This window comes from Oreochromis aureus, linkage group 22, assembly GCF_013358895.1.
Source record: "Oreochromis aureus strain Israel breed Guangdong linkage group 22, ZZ_aureus, whole genome shotgun sequence".
Taxonomy (NCBI): Eukaryota; Metazoa; Chordata; class Actinopteri; order Cichliformes; family Cichlidae; genus Oreochromis; species Oreochromis aureus.
Window position 1 is genome coordinate 38,937,094 of NC_052962.1, and position 12,749 is coordinate 38,949,842.

Below are 12,749 nucleotides of genomic sequence, written 5' to 3' on the forward strand. Positions count from 1 at the left end.
TAGTATAGAAAGAAAATGAAAATAATTCAATAATGTGATAAGGTTTAAACATGTATTTCTTTTGTCAAGTTGACTTGTTGAGATGAGTCACTATGCAAATTAGCTGGAGCAAAGACACTTCCTGTGTGTGTCTCGGAGGCTTTCAGTTCAAGAGACAGCGGTGACTGTGGAGGATTATTTGGCGAAATATATAAGGGTAAAGTATCAGGATATTTGATTACGGTGGTCAGGTCTGCTCAGAGGGGCAGATTTGGACAGGAAATTTATAATTTAGTGATGGTACGTTGTTGAAATCGGTTTATATCTTATGCTGAATGAAAACATGGCGGAGTGAGGAAGGGTGACATTGTGCAAACGGTGCAGCTGTTGACGAGGTTTTCAGTGCAGTGAACGGGTGAACTTTGAGATTGTTTCTGATTTTGGAGGCTGTTGTTTTATTTCAAGAGAGGGAGTTTGATTAGACATGGATATGTCTGAGAGGGGCCCAAAATTTTGTAGTAGTGCACTCAGAAAAAACCTGTCAGGTGATTTTGTTTTGTACTTTGATGAGCTAATAATCAGCTCTCTTTTTTCATTTTTGTTCTAAGCAGGCCTGGAAGAGAGTGAACTGACGGCGCTGACAAAATTACCAAGTACGTAAATCAGGTGGGCTTTACAGATTATAAATTGGCTGAGGGGGAGACCTGATTGGCGGCGAGTCTCTGTCTACAAGGATTGCAGCGAGTCAATCCAGTCAAAAGTATAGAGAACTATTTTCCTAAAAAGGAAAACGAAATAAAACAAATGATTGAGCTCATTTTGCTGATGTGGAGCATCTGATGACGTGCGCAGAAGGCTGCAGATCAGCAAAAATATCATGTGTGGATGCGTGTGAGTGAATGTGAGTGACTGGACTAAGGTGGGGATGAATAAATGTGGACAAATTTACCATGTGAGGAAAAGAAAGGGGATGCTTTGTTTTGCTTTTGCCATAAGCAGGACAAGTGGGAGACTTAAATCTGGGGATGCTGATGTTCCTTTGAGAGAATTTCTGTTTTATTGATTTGGGTTAGACCATATTAATACATTATAAAATGCTAAAAGGGAAACATTGTTTGATGTAACTCAAGTTACCATTAACTGAGGTAACACATGATTAATAACTGTTCTATTTAAGTTTATTTTGTCATGACACAGACTGGATCATAATGGGGTAGTTGAATATGAAATGTAAAGTACAGGTTTTGTTTCCAGGAAATTCCAAGGATCCAGACTTCGAAGGGAGCAGGAGTTCAAGAAGATTTGACATGATGATTAAATTGATCTTATTCCTTAAACACAGGTTTTCAGGGCTGGAGCGACATACCGGAGAGGACGATGGCTGAAGTGTTTGGAGAAATGATATGACTAACCTTTTTCCTTTTAATTTGTTAAGCTTGGGTGAAGAATTTTGAGTTTTTTGCCACATGAGATGTGTCAAAAAAGAGAGGGGTTTTAGATTTAATTTGTTTAATTTAAAATGGGTTTTAGTATGATTTTATAACTATTGGGGTTGTTTGATAATTTAGATATGGAAAAACTGGGGCAGAGAATGTTATTTTTAAAGAAAGGATGAAAATGAACTGAATTCGGTTTAGAAGATAAAATGCTGGTGTTGATAAGAAGTTGTACACCAAACTTAAAGGGAAACTGTGGGAATAATAATAATGGGGAAGATTAGTGAAGACTTTATGAGTAGAAAATGTGGGATTTCGTTTTGATTTTTAGGATAAGTTGTTATAATGTAGGCTTTAGAAACAGATATTAAATAGATTTACACATTGCATTCTGTGCCTTTAACGGAGTTGTGGCTCAGAGAGTCGTCTCTTGAGGGTCACAAACTTTTGGTTAACGTTATGATTAGCCAATCTACTGTGAGAATGACCTGAGTTTTGAAGGATTGCACACGCTTACAGACATATAGAGTTCATCCACACAGGACAGTATTGATTTGAGGCCTAGGGCCTGAAATTCCTTTAGCTTTTAACTGAATTTGAGTTGGCCCTGTAACAAGTGACAGACAAGAGGAACTGAATAGGAGTTTGGTTGTAACTAAACTGTGTGACATGTAAAATATTGGGATAACACATGCAGCTCTAAATTAGTCTTATTATATAAAATGCAGTTACAGAATAACAAAGGCTGGTTGAAGTGACCGAGTTTTTGTTTAAAACAGAAGCAAAGGGAGAAAGCTTACATATTTTGGTTGAGTCTGATAAAGTATAAATTAGAATGTATCGTTACATTAAGAGCAGCAAAAATTAAATAAAATGGTACACCAAGAACAGGGTATAACACGGGAAATGTGGGTTCTGAAATGCAGTTAGTGTTCAGCTTTTAGCTATGATGAAATTTACTTAGGAGCCATTGATAATGTGCTTACACTTAGTGATTAAAGTGGTTGTTTTTCTTTGATCCTTTAGTAGAATAAGTGTTTATGATGATTTTGCTTGTGAAAGGTGACGTTAGATGAGAGCTCCGTGCAGCAGCGACAGTTTTGTGTACAGGATGTTGATGATCAGATAAGGGAGCAGCAGGAAGCACATGTAGAGATGTGAGAGCAGTGCTTTAAGAATAAGAATATACAGAAAAGTCAAAAACCAAATACGAAATTAGGTTCATGTTTTGAGTAATATTAGGTTGAATCAGGTTTGAATAAAGAGAGCAATTGAGGAACAGAGTAAGTTAGAGCATAGTAGGGAGAAGGTTCTTTTTATCCATTACAGTTAAGGTGAATTTAGTCTTAGACTAGGATCTACTCTGTGAATTATTAGTTTCGGTCACGCGTTTATTTGTTTTGGTGACCTCTGGATAACATCCAGAGGTCAAGAGAGGAAGTGTTGGGAACGAAGTGTTGTTTTTGTCATTTTTACTATTTCCATTTATTATTTTATTTTTATTAATTCTATTTTTATTATTTTGTTATTACTGTCATTACTGTTGCATCATAATCATATAGCAAGCATATGTATACAAGAAGTATTGATACAAGAGGTATTGATATTGCATTCAGATGTTCAAATATATTGGTATTATATTAGTCTTTATTACAGGTCCAAGAATAACCACTTTAAGCTGTTGAGTTGAATTTATAATCTTAAATGTTGGTATGCAGACTGCATGGGGAAAGAAAAGGCCCCACGTAGAGTAACTCCAAAATGAGACAGGAAGTTATAGGCTTTTGAAGTTGCAGGCTTTGCAGAAGTGAAACTGAAAGCAAAGAGAGCATTTAAGGGCGAGACACCCATACACACACATACAGACACATATAGTGAGAGAGGTCATGACACGTACGCAGTACACAGCGTGCACGCGCCCGCACGCGTCTGCACACACATATTAGAGAGACTCATTTATATGGGTAAGAGTGTAATTTGCTTTGCGACTGCAAAGTTGTGCCTGCATGAGTGACATTTTGTGCAGAACGTGGACCTGATGTTCCAGAAGATAAGCCTGGGCAGGATGGAGACAGGAAGCACCTGGGTTCGAAGACGATGTTCGTTTTAACTATGTTAAAAGTCATTGTGGTTTTGGAGTGACGTATGCTTTGTTTGAGTCTGCCTGGTAACAGGAAGACTGCCAACCCTATAAAGTCTTTGTTCTGACTATTGTAGTTAGTTCGACGCTGAAATCTGCACAGTGTTTGAACTCACACATGTGTTCATTAAAATGCCGTCTAATTGCACCAGGCTGGATCTGTGGTTATTTTTGAATTCCCCCTCAATATTTTTGAATCTTAACAATTCCCGGCTGTGTCCTCAAGTAATGCACGGCTCAGCTGGCTGGAGTGTTTACACACATCTTCAACCTTTCCCTCTCTCTCTCATTAAACAACTGGCAACTGGTAGCCCTGACCCCCATTGTGAGCAAATGCTTCGAGAGGCTGGTCAGGGACTTCATGCAGGGAGGTTGGCTACAGTCCTATGGATCTTAAATTTCTGAATGACATGTGCAGCTGTAGTCACAGGAACATCTAGCTGCTTGGAGATGGTCTTATAGCCTGTTAACCCTTATAGGTTAGGGCTAACATGATTGTCTATGATTTTCTTTCTAATCTCCTGAGACTAGTGATGGGTCCTGCAACACTGACGCACCAACGCATGTATCAAGCTCACAGAGCGAAGCCTGTATTGGTGCGTGCGTCGCTTTAAGAAAAAGTCACGTGATCGATACAGCTGCTGTATCGCTCATTGCCAACGCGCCAAACTGTGTTTAAAAAGTACCGCATCCGCATCTGTCAACGGAATGAGTCGCCACCAAAAAAAAACAAAACACGAAATTACTCTCGCAAAGATTAAAAAAACAAAAAACACATCTCTCCATAACAAAATGGAGCCCGAAAGAAAAAGAAATGTTTCTGCTGTGTGGGATCATTTTGATCTTTTAACTGCAAATAAGGTAACTGTTTGTCTGTCTTTGTTTCAGTGTAATCTATCAGAATAGGAAAAACAGCAATGTGAGTTGAAGTGTAAATTATTTATTTCATTTTATGCAGGTTAAATGTCGCATCTGTTCTGCATTTCTTACACAAACAAAAGCACCTCCTCAATGTTTAGGCATTACAGAGCCAAACATGAAAATGAGGAGACAAACACACTGAGAATGAACACAGGTAGGCCTATATTGACACTGAACAGCTTTATCATCATTTTTTTTTTAAATTAATATGTGTTTTATTATTTTGAAATCAAGCATCTAGGAAGACTGTTCTGGACCAGGTAGTCCTGAATTTTATTATAAAGGACTGCCAACCCCTTAGTATTGTGGAGAGTGTCGGAGAGAAACATTCCAAGATCAGAGAATCCTTTGAGGTACTGGGGGATGAGGAAGACATCTTATCTGAACCTTTTCCACCTGGCTTTACAGTTTTTGTGTACCCCAGCTTCATCTGTGCCTGTGAGTTTTCCAAAGCTGGGGAAATTGTGTCAAAAAAACGCAATAGACTGAATGCAAAAACATTGGATAAACTTATTTTTCTGAATAGAATTTTATAATAAACTCTGAGTCAAATGGGTAATATTACATTCACAATACTTTCATTTTAATTTTCACTTAGTGTCATTCACAATATATTTTATAGATGTCTACAATATTTGAAATGTAAAAGATATAAAATGATTCCATGGAAAGTACAATAACTTACAGTGTACAAGTATGACTATGTCATTGAATCAGTGTCTGTTGTGAGTCTCAAGTAAGTTGCCTGCAATGATATTTAAGGTCCAGCAGGTGTCAGTATGGAGCAAAACAGCAACACTGTGTCGACACAGTATCAATACAGTTTGGGGAATGTGCTGAAATGCTTCACGAGGCCTCATCTACCCATCACTACCTGAGACATCTCTTTCCTTTGCTTCCTCTGGTCCATATTGAGTGTGGTACTCACCATGTCACCAAACAACACAGTGACTACCTGGAGTCCTAGGCCCACTGACTGATTACAAGATTGTAGACACCTGTGATGCTGATTAGTGGACACACCTTGGATTAACATCTCCATTTGGTCATATTCTTTTCATTCTTTTCTAGGGGTACCATCATTTTTGTCCAGGCCTGTTCCATGCATTTTTTTTTTTTTTAATAATTCAGTTGAAGCATGGTTGAAAATGAATGTCTGACTTTCATTGGTTAGGATTTATAGAAGTTTTTTTTATTATTACTTTTGTCAGATTAAAGTTATTTCTGTGACCATTGTGAGTTTTTCTTTCATTGACCGAAGGGTACCAACAATTTTGTCCATGTCTTTCTTTTGCACAGTATTCAAACAGCCATTCCGTCTATCTCTCGTCAACTAGCAGCTGGTTCATTTGTGCTGCCAGGCACTCGTGCAGTTCAGTCAGCTTCTTCAGCTAGTAGGCATGTACCATGTCAGGGCCTGGTGCTGTCCAACTCTTCATACTGGCAACTTTTTTCTTGGATGTCTGCCACTGTGATGGTCACTAGACCTTGTTCAGGGAGGTCGCTGTGGTCTGCCCTCAGATCCACTAGCCACTGAGCATTGCTGTTATGGGTTGCGTCCTTCTCCCATATGCTCTTCCAGTATTGCTCTGTCTCCAGCCTTGGTGGTTGTTGCCCGGGAAACTCCGGACAGTTTCCTCCAGTACACAGTAATGCCATTTGGGTTATGCAATGCACCAACTACATTTCAGATGCTAGTGAACAAATTATTGGGTGATGTTCCAAACTCTGTATCTGGATGACATTGTTGTGTATTCCAGTGAATGGGCAGAGCATCTTGCTACTTTGGTAGCAGGTTTTGAGCGCCTCTCAACTGCCTCGCTGACTTTGAATCTTGCGTGAATTTGGTAAAAGCACCATTCTCTTTCTGGGCCTACAAGTTGGCAGGGGAAAGGTATGTCCAGTGGATGCAAAGATCGGTGCCATTTCAACCTTTCCCGTTCGTTCTACAAGAAGGGAGCTACATTGTTTTCTTGGTATGGCCGGATATTATCGTCGGTTCTGTAAGAACTTTTCAACAGTAGCTGCCCTGTTGACTGCCTTGACCAGTCCATTAGTTCCATTTTCCTGGTCTGATGAATGCCAACATGCCTTACCTACTTACACAATGCTTCTAACAGAAAAGATTCTATCTGAGTAAAGAGTAAAGAGTACCTAGTCCTCTTTACTCCCACCACAAGCTTCAAACAAATGAAATACACCAGAGGACCTCTACACATGTGCCAAAAAATTCTAAGCAAGGAAGAGTGAGCCGCACCCAGCCACAGCTGAGTCTCCTTATCAAGGTGTGCACTCCTGGTTTGTCCAATCAACACCTCCTTCTTCTAATTAGCTGGACATCCCCAAACTGACACCAGCTTGCAGTCTGTGTACCTGAGGAAATGGCAAGCAAAAGGAGAGCGAAAGAAAACATGCAGCCTGCAGACACGTAAGAGTGGTGCTATTCTCATATTGTTCCCCTGACACTGAGAGTACACCTTGGCTGGTTCCGTGGAGAACAGATGGTTTATTCTCCTGCCTTCGATCTCTCTGGTGTACCTCTTCAAGCGGCTGGCCAAGGCTGTGAGTCATTGCTTGGCTGTTTCCAACGCCTCAGGTATGGACAGCTTGCTATACTTCTTAGGCACCTTCTTTGTTGCACCTTTCTGCAGCTCCGATAGTTGGCTAACCTCCCTCCGTGCTACCATGATCTTAGCCAGCAAGTAGAGCTCCAGCAAGGTGTGATGAAGAAGGCGATACATTCAACAAACTGGCCATGCCTAAGTTCTTGAAAATTCCCAAGCAGCTACTCATAGCTGCTAAATCAGATGTTTCTCACTGAACCATCCAAGGTGTACTTTCAGTGGCAGGGGAACAATATGAGAACAACCCATCAGAGACTGAAGATAGAGCAATACAGGAAGAGTCTTGGAGGAGTTGAGAAGGACGCAAGAGATAACAACAATGCGCAGTTGCTAGTTGTGGTAAAAGCAGACCACAGCAACCTCCCTGTACACAATCAAGTAACCATCACAGTGACAAATATCCAAGAAAGATTCTCAAGTAGGAAGAGTTGGACAGCACCAATCCCTGACATGATTCACTCAGACTGGCTAAAGCTAACTGCATTCGATGAGCATCTGACTGAACAAACAAACTGAACCAGCTGCTAATGAATGAGACACACCCAGAATTAGTTACTGTTGGCAGGACAATTGTGATCCCAAAAGACCCCCCAGAAGGAACCAGTCCCATCCAACTACCAACCAAAACCCTGCCTCAATAACACATGGAAGCTCTTGACAGGCATCATGGTGGCTATGATGAACAGACACACAGGTCAAAAAATTAGTGGGATGCAGAACGGAACTGGCAGGACACTAAAGGGGCAAAAAACCAGCAACTGATAGGTGAAGCAGTCATTCGAGACAGCAAGACCAGACTGACTAACCTGTGCACTGCCTGGAAAGACTACAAGAAGGCTTATGACTCAATGCCCCACAACTGGATCCTGGAATACCTAAAATTGCACAGGATCAACAGGACCTCAAGAACCTTCATCGGGAACTCAATGGAGATGTGTCGAACAACACTAGAAGCCAACAAGTCAAAAGCACAAATCACCATCAAGTGTGGGATCTACCAAGGAGATGCCCTGTCCCCACTTGAGACAATGAAATATCGCTTCACTGATCCACACACTAATAGGATCTACAGCAGGCGACAGCAGTGCCTGCATACCAAACACGAAGTCTAATGGATTGAGGAAATCTTTGATCCAGGAGCAACTGGCAAGGGGGATCTGAAGGCGGTGTCATGGTCCGGGTGAGTGCTGGGTTTTCCTGCGTGCCAATGAATCGATCACTGGGCAGAGTCACCACACCCCCCTCATTTGTGGCACCTGTATGTAATCAGCTGGCAGGCTCTCAAGACCAGCTCCAAAAGTTGATTCTGTTCATCTGGACGTAGCGTTTTGTGGGAGAAATGTTTCGTCACTCATCCAAGTGACTTCTTCAGTCTCAGCTCACTCCAATCTTATAAACAGTACATTTGCATAATGACTGAAACCAGCCCACTGAAGGAACAATGGGCTGTGAGGTCAGTTCCTTAATCATAATTATGCAAATTCCCATGACCATTGATCAACAATCACTGACCAAAACCCACTGATCAAAGAACACTGATCAATGGCCATGAGTACCATTCACAGAGAGTTGGGGAATGGCTGCAATCACAGCATTGTAAGATGGTGACAGATGGACCCTTAGGCCCCCTCCTCGATTCAGAGATGGTCTTTCCCTCTTCATGTAAACGGCCTCCTTGACTCCGCGCTCAAACCAGCGTTCTTCCCTGTCCAGGATGTGTACATCCTCATCATTGAAAGAGTGTCCACTGGCCTGTAGGTGTAAATAGACTGCAGAGTCCTGGCCTGATGAGGTTGCTCTTCTGTGTTGTGCCATCCGCTTCGCTAGAGGTTGTTTGGTTTCCCCGATGTATAAATCCTGGCAATCCTCCTGGCACTTAACAGCGTACACTATGTTACTCTGTTTGTGTCGGGGACCCGATCCTTGGGTGGACCAGTTTTTGGCGCAGCGTATTTTGGGGTTTAAAAGCCACAGAGACGCGGTGTTTAGAAAAATGCGTCTCAACTGTTCCGATACTCCTGACACATATGGGATCACTACAGGTTTTCGCCTGGGCAGCGGTTGTCCTTCTCTCCTGGATCGGCTGGAGCTTTCTTTAGGTGCCTTCCCAGCTTTGACAAAAGTCCAGCTGGGATAACGACATTTACTCAGGGCCTTCTTGATGTGATGTTCTTCTGCCTCCCTGGCCGCTGTGTCAGTGGGGATGGTGTTCGCTCTGTGTTGTAGCGTCCTGATGACACCCAGTTTGTGCTCCAGTGGATGATGAGAGTCAAACCTTAGATACTGATCCGTATGTGTAGGTTTACGGTACACGTCAGCCTTTAGATGTCCCCCATTACTAATGGAAATCTCACAGTCTAAGAAGGCTAACCTGCCACTTTTCATATCCTCCCTGGTGAATTTGATGTGTCGGTCCACCGAGTTAATGTGATCCGTGAAATGTAGTACGTCCTGAGATTTGATTTTCACCCAGGTGTCATTCACATACCTGAACCAATGGCTTGGTGGTGTTCCATGGTAGGATAGCAAAGCCCACTTTTTCACTTCTTCCATGTACAAATTGGCCACGATGGGTGAAACTGGGGAGCCCATGGCACACCCATGTTTCTGCCTGTAGAACTGACCCTTGTATGTGAAGTAGGTGGAATAGTAGGTGGAAGACACAGTTCCAAAAGCAAACACACTTGGTCGATGCTGAGGGTGGTCCTGTTGCTGAGGTTGGTGTCATCCTGTAATCTCTTACGGACTACCTCCAACGCTTCCGTGACTGGGATGCAAGTGAAGAGAGATGTAACGTCGTACGAGACCATGGTTTCATCTGCCTCCATAATGACATCTCTCACCTTCTCAACAAAATCCAGGGTGTTCTGGATGTGGTGTTCAGAGCTGCCCACCAGCGGGTTGAGAATCGAAGCCAGAAACTTGGAGATGTTATAGGTGACCGAGTTGATCATGCAGACAATCGGTCTTAAAGGTGCACCCTGTTTATGTATTTTCGGTAAACCATACAGACTTGGTGTAGACTCCCCTGGGTACAGCCTGTGGTATGGGGTCTGGTCAATAGCCTTGTCTTGTTCTAACTGCTTCAGACGGTCTATCACCCTCCTCCTGTAGCCACTTCCTGGGTCTCGTTTTAGGAGCTCATAAGTATTTTCATCACTGAGTAGTGACAAAATCTTCTCATGATAGTCTTTCTGGTTAAGCAATACTGTGCACCTACCCTTGTCTGCCGGAAGGATGATAATGTTGTTGTCATCACTAAGAGATGTGAGTGCCTTCCTCTCCTCCATAGTGATGTTGGATGCTGGGGGCTTTGCATTGCTGAGACAGACCGAAACTTTTGTCCGTAGTTGCTCTGCTTCCACTTCTGCAATATTGTTGTTACGAATTGCTGTTTCTGTGGCTGTGATCAGCTCCACTAGCGGGATTTGTCTCAGTGTGACAGCAAAATTCAACCCTTTAGCAAGGATGTTTTTCTCTGTTTGGGTGAGCTGTCTGTCAGACAAATTCTTCACCCACTTGTCCACACCCTCCGTGTCGCATCCTTGTCTCTTCTGGCCACTGAGGACACTCTCCGTATTTTGCGGTGGTTTCCGACTAGGGATGGGTATTGATAAGATTTTAACGATTCCGATTCCATTTTCGATTCTGTTTAACGATTCGATTCTTTATCGATTCTCTTATCGATTCTTGTTTTTAAAAAGGAGAACACTACGGTCGATTAGCTTAGAACTGTTTTATATCTTCTCTTTCAACAAGATGGAAATTTAGGAGTAACATGGCCTTACAAACCCAACAGTGAGATCTTAAGAGATCCACAGCCTACGGCTCTTCAATGGGGTGTCACAGGGTCCCTGGGGAAAATTGTAAACGTAAAATAATAAAATAAATTTTCTTCTGTAGCAATAACAAAGTATAACATAAATTATTCTGTAGCAATTACACAAGATATCCAGTAATGTCCCTGCCTACAATTAAACACATTCACTTACCATCTGCTGTGGCAAATGGCTGCAAGGTTTTGACCACAAACTAGTCACTGCTCGGTGACATTCGGGCCTGAAAAGAGACGCTACCGGTGGATTGCAGCGACAACTGCCAGCGAGCGCCAGCCAGACTCTGTCTGTCTCTCTCATCATGGTCACCTAAATGCACAATGGCAGGTTTTGTAATAAAGCAGATCGCGCTAACATAATATGCACTGTTAGTTGATTATTTACCTGCCGCATTAACGGGAGAGGACGTGCAAACGTTACCGCTGCTGCTGCTGGATTGAGATTCACGAGTCCGGAGCGGAATTAAAGACATTCATTTAAGTTCATCGCGTGTTTTGTGAGCAAATGCTTTTGCATATTCGTAGTGTTTCCTCCCTTAAATGAAATATCTACTTTGCAAGTATTGCAAGTTGCCCTGTTGTCATCCGTTCTCGTAAAGTATAAACAAACTTTTAAGCGTTTGAGCCGTGTTTCCTGCCAGGTACGCTCCGACGCTCCGCAACGTGGTGACGTCATTCGGGGCGACTGGAATCGATAAGGGAATCGTTTGCAAAAATGGCAAACGATTCCAAGGAATTGAAACAGTGGGAACCGGTTCTCAACAAGAACCGGTTTTCGATACCCATCCCTATTTCCGACGTACAAAAAGTAAGTCAAACTTCCTTTGTTGCCTGGTCTTAGACTTCTTGTGCTGTGCTAGACGAGCCTTCTCAGTAAAGTCAAACACCTTTTTAAGAGTATTCTCATCTAAAAGCATTGTCAGTCTCTGTCGGATCCGCTCCTCTTGAGATTTTAGCATGTCGATGGGAAAATTTGTTTGTGTCACTCGTTCATTAAGCAACTGATGCTGTGCCTTCTGGAGGATTTTTGTTGCCCGGAAGCCTTTAACTGAAGAGCTCATTTGCAGACTCTTAGGAGTAATCCTGTTTTCTCGGCATCTGAGGCTGAATCTCAGGTGGTTCCTGTAGTCCGCCATCTTACGTGCTGTTTGCTCATACTGACGTGCAAGCTTTAGGCAGTCCTTGCCAAAGTGGGTTAAAACGTCTTGATGCATTCTCAATCATCCAGGAAAGTAAATCTCCAAAACTTGAATCTGTTCATCTGGACGTAGCGTTTTGTGGGAGAAACGTTTCGTCACTCATCCAAGTGACTTCATCACTCTCAGCTGACTGCAGGTTTCCCCAATCTTATAAACATTTGCATACATTTGCATAATGACTGAAACCAGCCCACTGAAGGAACAATGGGCTGGGAGGTCAGTTCCTTAATCATAATTATGCAAATTCTCATGACCATTGATCAACAATCACTGACCAAAACCCACTGATCAAAGAACACTGATCAATGGCCATGAGTACCATTCACAGAGAGTTGTAATCCCCTACCTTGTGTGCCTGCTCCAGGCAATACCTAGTGTCATGCCCAGGCTGTTTTCCCCAGCCAACTAAAGAGACTTTTCCCCTTTGGACTCTGCTGCCACACACGCGGTGTGATTCTTGTGTTCATGCTTGACTATTATTGTGGAGATTGTTCTAGCCAAGTCTAGTGCTTCATAACTTTGTTTACTTTCACAGCATTCCTAGTAGTAGTTTTGTCTTGTAGTTCTTGCCAGTCACAGTGTGCATTTAGTTACAGGTTCTTAGTGCCCTAATAT

The 12,749-nt window shown here is 42.4% G+C and overlaps 1 protein-coding gene across 2 annotated transcripts in view; it reads right to left on the reverse strand.

Moving 5' to 3' along the window:
* Positions 1-12,749, reverse strand: part of LOC116312516 (CD209 antigen-like protein 2) — a 30,464-nt gene that overhangs the window by 10,113 nt on the left and 7,602 nt on the right. The gene's annotated exons all lie outside the window — the stretch shown is intronic.